The sequence below is a fragment of the Gorilla gorilla genome, chromosome 1 (genome assembly GCF_029281585.2).
Source record: "Gorilla gorilla gorilla isolate KB3781 chromosome 1, NHGRI_mGorGor1-v2.1_pri, whole genome shotgun sequence".
NCBI classification, from domain to species: domain Eukaryota; kingdom Metazoa; phylum Chordata; class Mammalia; order Primates; family Hominidae; genus Gorilla; species Gorilla gorilla.
Genome location: NC_073224.2, coordinates 52074227 through 52083359, shown reverse-complemented (window position 1 = coordinate 52083359; position 9133 = coordinate 52074227). Strand labels below are relative to the sequence as shown.

The 9133-nt window shown below is 54.3% G+C and overlaps 1 protein-coding gene across 3 annotated transcripts in view; it reads right to left on the bottom strand.

The window, feature by feature from the left end:
• LRRN2 (leucine rich repeat neuronal 2) overlaps positions 1-7941 on the bottom strand; it is a 71824-nt gene extending 63883 nt beyond the window's left edge. For all 3 annotated transcript variants that reach the window (XM_055369102.2, XM_055369097.2, XM_004028229.5), the window contains exon 1: positions 7475-7941. The gene's annotated coding sequence lies outside the window, so the exon portion shown is untranslated. The remainder of the gene's footprint in view (positions 1-7474) is intronic.
• Positions 7942-9133: the final 1192 nt, after the last annotated feature.

Below are 9133 nucleotides of genomic sequence, written 5' to 3'. Positions count from 1 at the left end.
GTACAGGGGGCATTGGAAACCCAGGTGGGAGGCAGGGACTGCTCAGAGACAGAAGACCCTGCCCTTGCACGTTGCCACGTGGGCTGCCTTACTCCCACTCAGTGCCCTCCCCTCCAGCAGCACCACCCTTCTCTCCTCTCACCCTGACAGCTCCAAGTTCTCTGTGCGAGAATCCTTCCCACTGCAGAGTCGAATCTACTCCATTTTCCAAGCCTAAATCAGCCGCGCCCCCCTGAGGAAGCGTTCCCTATATAACTCCCACACAGAGCTCACAGTTCTGATAACATTTATAGTCTAAATCACACAGTTTAGCACTCGGTTTTAAATACTGTCTGGTATTATTCCCTCATTATTTCTTGTGAGTGTAAGTTCTGCCTCCCCAGCTGATCAGTAGGTTTCCTTACCAGTAAAGACTGTGTCCTGTGCTTTTTTATTTCCTTCCCAACCTCACACCCCACACTGCCTAGGACAGTGCTCAGAGCATCCTTGGTGGGGATGTACTGATTGGCTGAAACAGCTCCAATGGCTGCAGAGGGCAACCAGGCAGCACTTCCTGACTAGCCGCTGAGGGAAAAGCTGGAATGGACAGCCAACGACCAGTGGTGTTAAAAAGTCAAATCATGCCGCCCCAGGCTCCAACCCTGCAAGAGCCCATCTTACTCCGAGGAAAAATCCCCCTCCTCACCAGCTCCAGACCTCTCCTAGAGCTAGCCTCCTCCTGACCCTCTGACTTTATCTCCTGCAACTCTCTGCCCTCACCACACTCCAGCCACGCCAGCCTCCACGCCGCCTCTGACTCTCCAGGCACAGCCCTGCATCCCTGCCCTTGCACCTGCTGTCCCCTCTGCCCAGCTTGCCCCGACTGTGGTGCCACCCCCTCATCTCTCCTCAGATGTCACCTTCTCAGTGAGGTCTCTGTAGCCACCCTGCACAAGATAACAAACTCCCCCTCTCCCAACTGACTCTTCCATTTCCCTTCCCTGTTTTTTCTCTTTAGCACTTACCAGCCTCCAATGTGCCATTTCCTTTATGAGTCTATTTTACTGCATCCCCAGACAATAAACTAAAAGCTCCTGAAGGGTAGAGGTCTGTCTGGTCATTCACTGCTGTCTGCCCTCAGTGCCTGGCTACATGCTTCACAAATACTTGCTGAACGAAGAGACTCCAGCCCCACCCCATGTCTGAGATGGCTGAGGCATGGTGGCGCTCGAGATGGGCAGTGGACAGGATGATTCTGCAGGTCCCCTCGCAATGTAGATTCCACCATTCAACCCCTGGGCCCAATTCTGGGCAGGCACTTTCTCAGGCTCGAGGCCTGAAGCTGTCTGAGCCCCAGCAGAAGGCAGGGGAAGAGGAGTGGTGACAGCCAGGCAGGGTGAAGTGTCAAATTCTCTCTTTCCTCCTACACAGCTTTTAAATGTCTCGCTTCCCACCAGCTGCCCCTCTGTGGTCATTCCCCCTTCTGGGCATCACCAACTCTGCCCTCCCAAGCCAAAGACAGATACTTTCATCGACCAAGTTTGAATGCTTATTTTGAGAACATTTTAGAGAGCAAAGTAACCTTTGCTGCCTTTCTTTTCTCTTCCTCCTTTTTCATTCCCCCTGAAAAGATCAGATAGGACAGACCCATTCTTCCTGGGGAACCCAGGCTGGTTGCTAATAATCACTGCCCTGCCCCCTTCTTCCATATGTTTTTCCCTGAAGAAGCTGCCTTGTGAGATGTTTGTAAATAGGAACAATTTTACCTGTTCTTCCTGAAACACACGAGTCTGCCTTGTTAGAGCTATCCCACTGACAGCACAAATCCCAAGCCTTCCCCATATCTCTCCACCTTATCTGGAGTCTAGGCCCCATTCTCACGTCTCCCAGCAAGCCACCCTTGCATTGGTTCCCACCATGTGTCCATGGGCACTGACTCTTAAGGTCCAGCTTCTCTGAGGATAGTGGCTCCATGTGGCCCCGAGACACTTAGCTGAGACAGAAGGAAACAATGTTGGATCTTAAATATCACACCCTGCAGGAGCAGGAGGGAAAAAAAAAGGGTCATGGAGACCCTCTCTGAAGATCCCAAAAAGGAGACAGGCAGCCACTGGCTTGGGCAGGGCTGGCTTAGGGGACTTCTTCCTGGAGGGAGGGAAGGAGGAGAATGGGCTGGATGTCCCAGAGCACCCTCCAGGCCCAAGGAACACCAGATTCGGGGGTGGTGAAGAAGCAGGAGGAGTCCTAAAGTCAGAGAGAAGGTCTAACTCCCTCCCTTGGATCTTTCCTAGCTATATGTCCTTGAGCAAGTCTGAGTCTGTTTCTTGGCTTTTTAGGTTAGGGATAATGAGAGTTAACTACCTATCTAATAGGGGTACTTTTGAAAGCTTAATGGGATAATGCAGGTAAAGCAGTTGGCACAGTGCCTGGCACATAGTAAATGCTCAATAAATGCTAGGCATCATAATTAGTGTCATTACCATGTGAGAGGTAGAAGCTGAGAAACAGTTATTGCCCCAGGAACCCTCTGTCTGCACTTTATCTTGGAACTCACTTCAGGTCCATCAAATGCTGAGTAGCAGGGAAGGTGTGGGTGCAAGAAACACACAGAAAAAAACTGAATTCCAAACCAAACCTGGTTAAACTCACCTCCTAAAAGGCAGCCCCCTCAGGCCAAGGCGTCTCCCAGGTCCCTAGGAAGTGCCAGAAGGCAGAGTGCAAGGCCTAGCAGCTCTGGGTTTGGAGCAGAGTCTGCTTGATGCGGGCTTAGAACGTGCAGGAGCCCAAGGTCATGAGGCTAACCCCCAGCAGGGATGCACCAGGTCCCCTGCACCAAGACATGTGGGAATGTTCTGGGCGACCAGCCAGCCCCACTGGAAGCCCAGCTCCCAGCTCTGGAGACAAAGAGGCTGAGGGGGACGTGTCAGCGGTGATGGTGACATTCACAAAGAGCAATGAACACATACACACCCTGGTATCTTTTCATGCACGATGCCTGTGCCCCAAATACTCTCATCACCTGTGTCCCCAGACCCACCATCTCTGCCTGGTTGACTCCTTTTCAAGCCTTGGCCCAAATATCACACCATTTGGCAACCCTTTCCTAATCTGCAAACAGCAAACAGAGAGCCACTTTTTTTTTTTTTTTTAAAGACAGAGTCTTGCTCTGTTGCTTAGGCTGGAGTGCAGTGGTGTAATCTCAGCTCACTACAACCTCCGCCGCCGGGGTTCAAGTGATTCTCCCGCCTCAGCCTCCCAAGTAGCTGGGATTACAGGTGTGTGCCACCACGCCCGGCTAATCTTTGTATTTTTAGCAGAGATGGGTTTTCACCATTTTGGCCAGGCTGGTCTAGAACTCCTGACCTCATGTGATCCACCTGCCTTGGCCTCCCTAGGATTACAGGTGCGAACCACCAAGCCTGGCCGAGAGTCGCCTTTTTATCTGCTTATCCCTATAGTCCAACACTTGTTTCATTATTGTCTATGGGACTGACTCCCCCATCTAATAATAATAACAATAATAATATTACTTACGTAGCACTTACTATATATACCAGATACTGTTCTAAGCTCATTACATGTATCACCTCATGTAGTCCTCATGACAACTTTATGAAGTAGGTACTTTTATTATCCCATTTATAGATGAGGAAACTGAGACGAAGAGAGGTCACGTGACCTGCTCAATGTCACTGAGCTAGAAGTGGTGAAACCTGGATTTGAACTCCAGCTGTGTGGCTCTAGAATCTCTACTCTTACGGTGAACTCCTTGAAGGCAGGGACATCCGATCTGTCTCTTTGTCCCCTGCACCTAGCACAGAGCCAGGCACACAGTAGGTACTTAGAAAAGATGAGTTGACTGAATAAGCAAATGCCTGATTGAGGCTAACTTGGTGAAATTTCAGCCTCTGAGCTGTAGGCCATGGAGACCCAGGCCCCACACTGGAAAGTAACAGATAAAGGCATCTTTCTGACTTGTCCTTTCAGCAATCTAATCACATGCTGCTGTCTTTTTTGCATATCTCTTGTCTTCGGTTTTGTTTTGTTGTCTTTTTTAGCTACTTCATTTTTGTCAAAAGTGTTTTTTGTTTCTCAGTTTATCTTCTGCCTTTGTCTTCCTTCTCTTCTGTTCCTTGGTCACTCTCCCCATTCCTGCCCCATTCAAGCCTCCAACCATGGTCCTTGTCCTTCCCTGGAGTCCTTGTAGGCTTGAAAGCTTCTAGTCCCCATCCTTTATCTTGGAGCTTTTATAAAGAGTCCAAGCCATATAGATTAAGAACACAAGTGACATTTATTCATTAGATGGGCCATAGATCAAGCTTCTATATCCTGACCCTGAGTCAATTCTACCTGAATGCAGGTGGGGTGTGGGGTGAGGGACTTCCTGCCTACAAGTTGTCACATACCTGTGTAGGATGACACAGGAAAAGTCATTGCCCTCCCTGCCTCCTCATTCAGGGTCCCAGTTCCTTCAGGAAGTCTTCCTTGATCACTTAAGAAAGCTTATTCACACAACCGTTCAGCAAATCCTTATACATATTAATAGTCTAACTGGGAGATAAGGCCCCATGAAAAGTTAGGTTAGAATGTAAGCCTTAGTATAAGTGTACAAGTTACCAGATGTCACAGATATCATAGGGCCAAATCAACTGCAGATATAAGTGATTTCAAAATGGAGATCTATATGACCCGGAGCAAGTGGTTTCTCCTCTCCAGGCCTCAATTTCCTTGGCTAGGAAACAGGGGATGGTAATGCAGACATTAGAAGGTTGTCAGCACGACTGAACAGAATAACTTTTGTAATGTTCCTCACATAGGCTGGTGCACAATAGGTATTCAATAATATATTTGATTTCTTCCCCCTTCTCTGTCTGAAGCACCAGCCTTCTACTCAGCCCTGGGCTGCCATATAAATGGTGAGATGTGACCTGGTCCATCCTTTCAGGTCAGAAAAGTATCCTAAGGACAGGAGGACTGAAGCGGTACCTGGCATGTTAGAGGTCACTCAGTGTGATAATTCACTAGCATTGTTCATGTTCCTCACCTCTGCCCCCTCAAGCTGTGGGTCTTTGAACGAGCCTGGTGGGAACAGAGCTAATCAGCTGGCAAGTCCAGATACAAGTGTGGTCAGCTTGAGACATGGAGGTTTGTTTACTGCTGTATCTTCAGCTTCTAAAATCATGAGAGGCACACAGTAGGCACTCAAGAAACAGTTGTTGAATGAATAAATTTTTTTAAAAGCCATGGAGTTTCCTTTTCCTTTCAAATACACGACAGAAGGGTGTGGGGAGTAGGAGGGGCAGGTGAGTAAATGACAGGGTGCAAGGGACACCAGGGCCAGGCAAATGCAGCTGCCAGGCCCACCAGCCCAGGCTCCTCTGCAAAAGGGATGCAGCAAAGTCAACAGTGCATGTGCTCCCACTGGCAGGATGAGCAGGAGTGCGTGCACGCCTGGCTTACGGTTTAAGCTGCAGTTTACAGGAGAAGCGGGGCAAAGTGGAGACAGGGCCTGGGAAGAAAGGGAGATATCTGGGGAAGAATGAGGAGGTGAGAGAAGAGGAAGAGCAGTGTGAGGGGGAAAAGGGAAGCGAAGAGTGTTAGAGGAGGAAAGTGAAGAGTGAAGGAAGGAGAGGAGGATGAGGGGGAGGAGGAAGAGGGGAGGCGCAGGAAAAATAGGATGGGAAGTGAGGAAGAACTGTGTTGAATTAGAGAGGGAACCTGCTGTACTAGCCTGGATGGAATTAGCAGATCTCTGAGATCTTACTGCCACTCGGTGTTTCCCCAGGAGGAGACTGCGTTAAGGAGAGGGTGTGGGTTTGGGGGTGTTCCTAGGTGCCAGACCCTGGGCAGACCTCAATCTCCCAGGCACTGAGGCCTTTAGTTCCATGCTTTGCAAATAATGAGGTCCCATCCCAGGTCCAGAGAGAGCCCTCCGCAAGAAGGAGAAGCCTGAGTCAGCCCACGGGAAGGAAGAAGGCCTAGGAGGCTCAGACCCCTAGCTCTGCCCTTCTGTTTCCATCGTTTCGCCACAACAGCACCTGGCCAGGAAAGTGGGTCAGGCCACCCACATGTGGCTTTTCCTGGTAGCCACAGGGCCCAAAGGCAAGGGGGCTCCAGTGCCCAGTGTAGAGCCCACCTCTACCCTCCATGCCCAGTGCTCTTTTTTGAAGGGATCTTTAAGAAGCAGTGGGCAATGGGAGGAGCTCCTGGCCTTATTCAGGGACAAAACGCTGGGCCAGAGCCCATCCTAGACTGGCGGGAAAGGGGGGCACGAAGCCTGCCATCGGCCTGGGTGCATGGGGAGACCTAGATCTTCCCCTATGACAGTGACCAAGCTGGCAGGGAGTCACCTCTACTGCCCTGACCTAGGGAGGCTGTTCTCCTCACCACCCTAGGTCCTGGAGTTCTCAAGCAGAGGGCCTGTCAGTCCATCTCTGGCAACTGAGCGCTGTGCCCAGCCCACCCCCCCCAACCCTGCCAGTCGCCCAATTAGAAGCTGCGTTGGCTCCAACAGATGGGAGCTGCGGCAGCCTGAGGAACAGAGCACAAAGCCCAGCTGACATTTTCCTTCCTGTTCGTTTGGGTGGGGGAGGAAGGGTAGGGAGCACAGTGCTACCCCCAGGGCCCCTCCCCAGGTTCCGGGTCTCCTGCACCTCTTTAGCTTCTCCGCTCGGCCCCAGATGGAGCTCAGTTCCCTCACCCCGCGGCTCCTCGCCGGCTGGGCAGCCAGAGCCTGCGCCACCCTTTGCCAGCAGGACAGACGGCCCACCTGTGGCTGGCCAGCCCATCCTGTCTCCTGGGTCCTGCGGTGGGCTCAGAGCCACCCTTCCGTTTCCGCTTCCCCCTGACCGAGTCCCCAGGCTGAGCCCCAGGCCGGCCCATCCCCCACCCCAAAGGTCCCATCCCAGGCTGCGGTCGGACCCCAGCCAGCCGGCCCGGGAGGAGCCTAGCTCCTGGTTCCAGATACTTCAGACAGACCCAAGGCCACCTTGTCCCTCCGCACAGACTCGCGAGCTCCAAGAAGGAGAAAGTCCCCAGGCTCTGGAGCGCTTCCAGCCTGCCAGTCCGCCCGTGTCACGCCCTCCCTAACCTCACTGCCACCTCTCGGCTCCTCCACATCTCCAGGGCCCCACTCTACCCAGCAACAGTTTGGGGGAGGTTCTGGCCTCTCCAGGCGAAGGCCCAGGCGCCCTCTCCCTGGCCGCTTCTGGGCATTCTCCAGCCCTCCGTCCCTCTGCCCCTCGGCCGCCTCCCTCTCCCAAGTCTCCGGCTCCCCCGCAGGCGTCTCGGCGGAAGGCAGCGGCCGGCCCTCCTCTGGCCCCCACCCGGGTCGGGCGGAGCTGCGGTGCGGTGCCGGGGCAGGAGCCAGGAGCCCTGAGGCGGCTGCTCCGGCCGCTCCCGCCGCGTACCCCTCGGCCACGCCAGCGACCTCGGTGTCCACGATTCCCCGGCGGCGGCGGCGCTGCCCAGGTCAGCCCCGAAGCCGCACACTCACCCCGTGGGCGCCGGGCACCGTCTGCCGTCCGCTGCCCGCGCGGCCGCGCTCCGCTCGCCTTCCTCCCGGGGCCGGGCTGGGGACGCTGGTCCGCGCCCTCCTGCCGCGCGCGCCGTCTGCACAGGCCGGGGAGGCTCGGCGGGCGCCCTCCCCAACGTGGAGTTATCCTGGGAGCGGCTCCAGGGCCCGGCCGGTGAGGGCGATGGCAGAATCCCAATCCGTCCCCACCCCCTCTCCGCGCCCTGGGCGCGTCGTGGCCGGAGGCTGGCGGGCGAGAGCCAGGCGCTCCTTCAGAGCGTCGCGCGTTCGCAGGTGCCCGGAGCAGGCCCTCGCGGCGCCCGGCACCCCCTCCACGCGCGCCCCTCCTCCCGGCTTCGCGCTCGCCCTCCTCACTCGCTTCTCCGCCGCTCTCCCAACCTCCCCAGCCCACTCCGGTCGCCTCCTCCCAGTCTGCATGCCACGCCAACCCCCTCCAGTCCCGCTGCCATTTTAACTCCTGAGTGGCCAGAGGCCCCCTCTACCTAATGCACACACACCCGGGAGGAAGGAGTTGGGTGGGGCCAGACGCTAACGCTTGAGCTGTCCTTGTGCCTAGAGACACAAGGCTTGGCTGAGAGAAGGGGCACAGCCCTTGGGTCCGGGAAGAGAAGGGTTGGCTTCTCTCATACTGCCTCGGACCCTCTTGCAAAGGCCAGGAGGACAGATGGGGAATTCAGCAGCTTTGTGAGGACAGGTGCAGCTCACAGTCACAGCATGCACCTAAGATCACATTTTTGCTTTGCATGGTGCTACCCTCCCGAAGTTAACAGTGGACTAAGGAATGTAGTGGGTGGGGGAGAATTTGTCACTGGGCCCAGGCACCTCTCACCCTAAAGAATGGAGTGGAAGACCCCTTTAGTTGTCATGCTTTTCCAGCATTGCATCCTGAGCCGTGCAGCTCTAGCATTCTGGAAGATTCCATCCTGGCTCTCAATGAAGGAGGTCAATTTCAGTCAGGAACTGGCAGGCCCAGTCAGGGGTTTGGCTTCAGGGTTCCCCACTCTGCCAGCTGGACATCATGAAGATTGGGGGAGGAAAGTAAGAAGGTGCCGAAGGTGGGTGCTAGGCTGCTGCCTGGTGGCTTAGAAAAGCTGGGTGACGGCCACTAGAGGAGGGCAAAGGCCCAATGCCCAACACCCATGCCTTGGTGGGGACTTCAGCCTGGACCACTCAGAACAGACATCACAAACTCGGCTCCATGGCAGGCCACACCCTACTGATGGGTCTGGACCAGAGCCTGCAGAACCAACAACAGGGGAATGGATGAGGTGGAGGCCAAGGTGTGGAGTCCTGTGAGGAGTGGCTTCCCTGGGCTGCCTGCCATCATCCAGTGCTTGAGCTTCTGGCCCTGTCTTTTCCAAGGGTACAGCCAGAGGTGACTGCCATGCCTGGTGGCTTTTGTGAAGTTGGCTTGAAGGTCTGTGAGTTCTGTATGCACAGAGGGGATTCTCACCTTCAAATATTGAATGAGCCACATATTAAGTTCCCACTAAACCACCCCCATGTTCCCACTCTCCACCCCTGCTACGGAGCATAATGGCCTCAAGGAGCTCAGAGTGACAGGTTGGAACTATATGAAACCAATTTTAACATTTCAAGGCAATGGAAGTGCCATAGAAA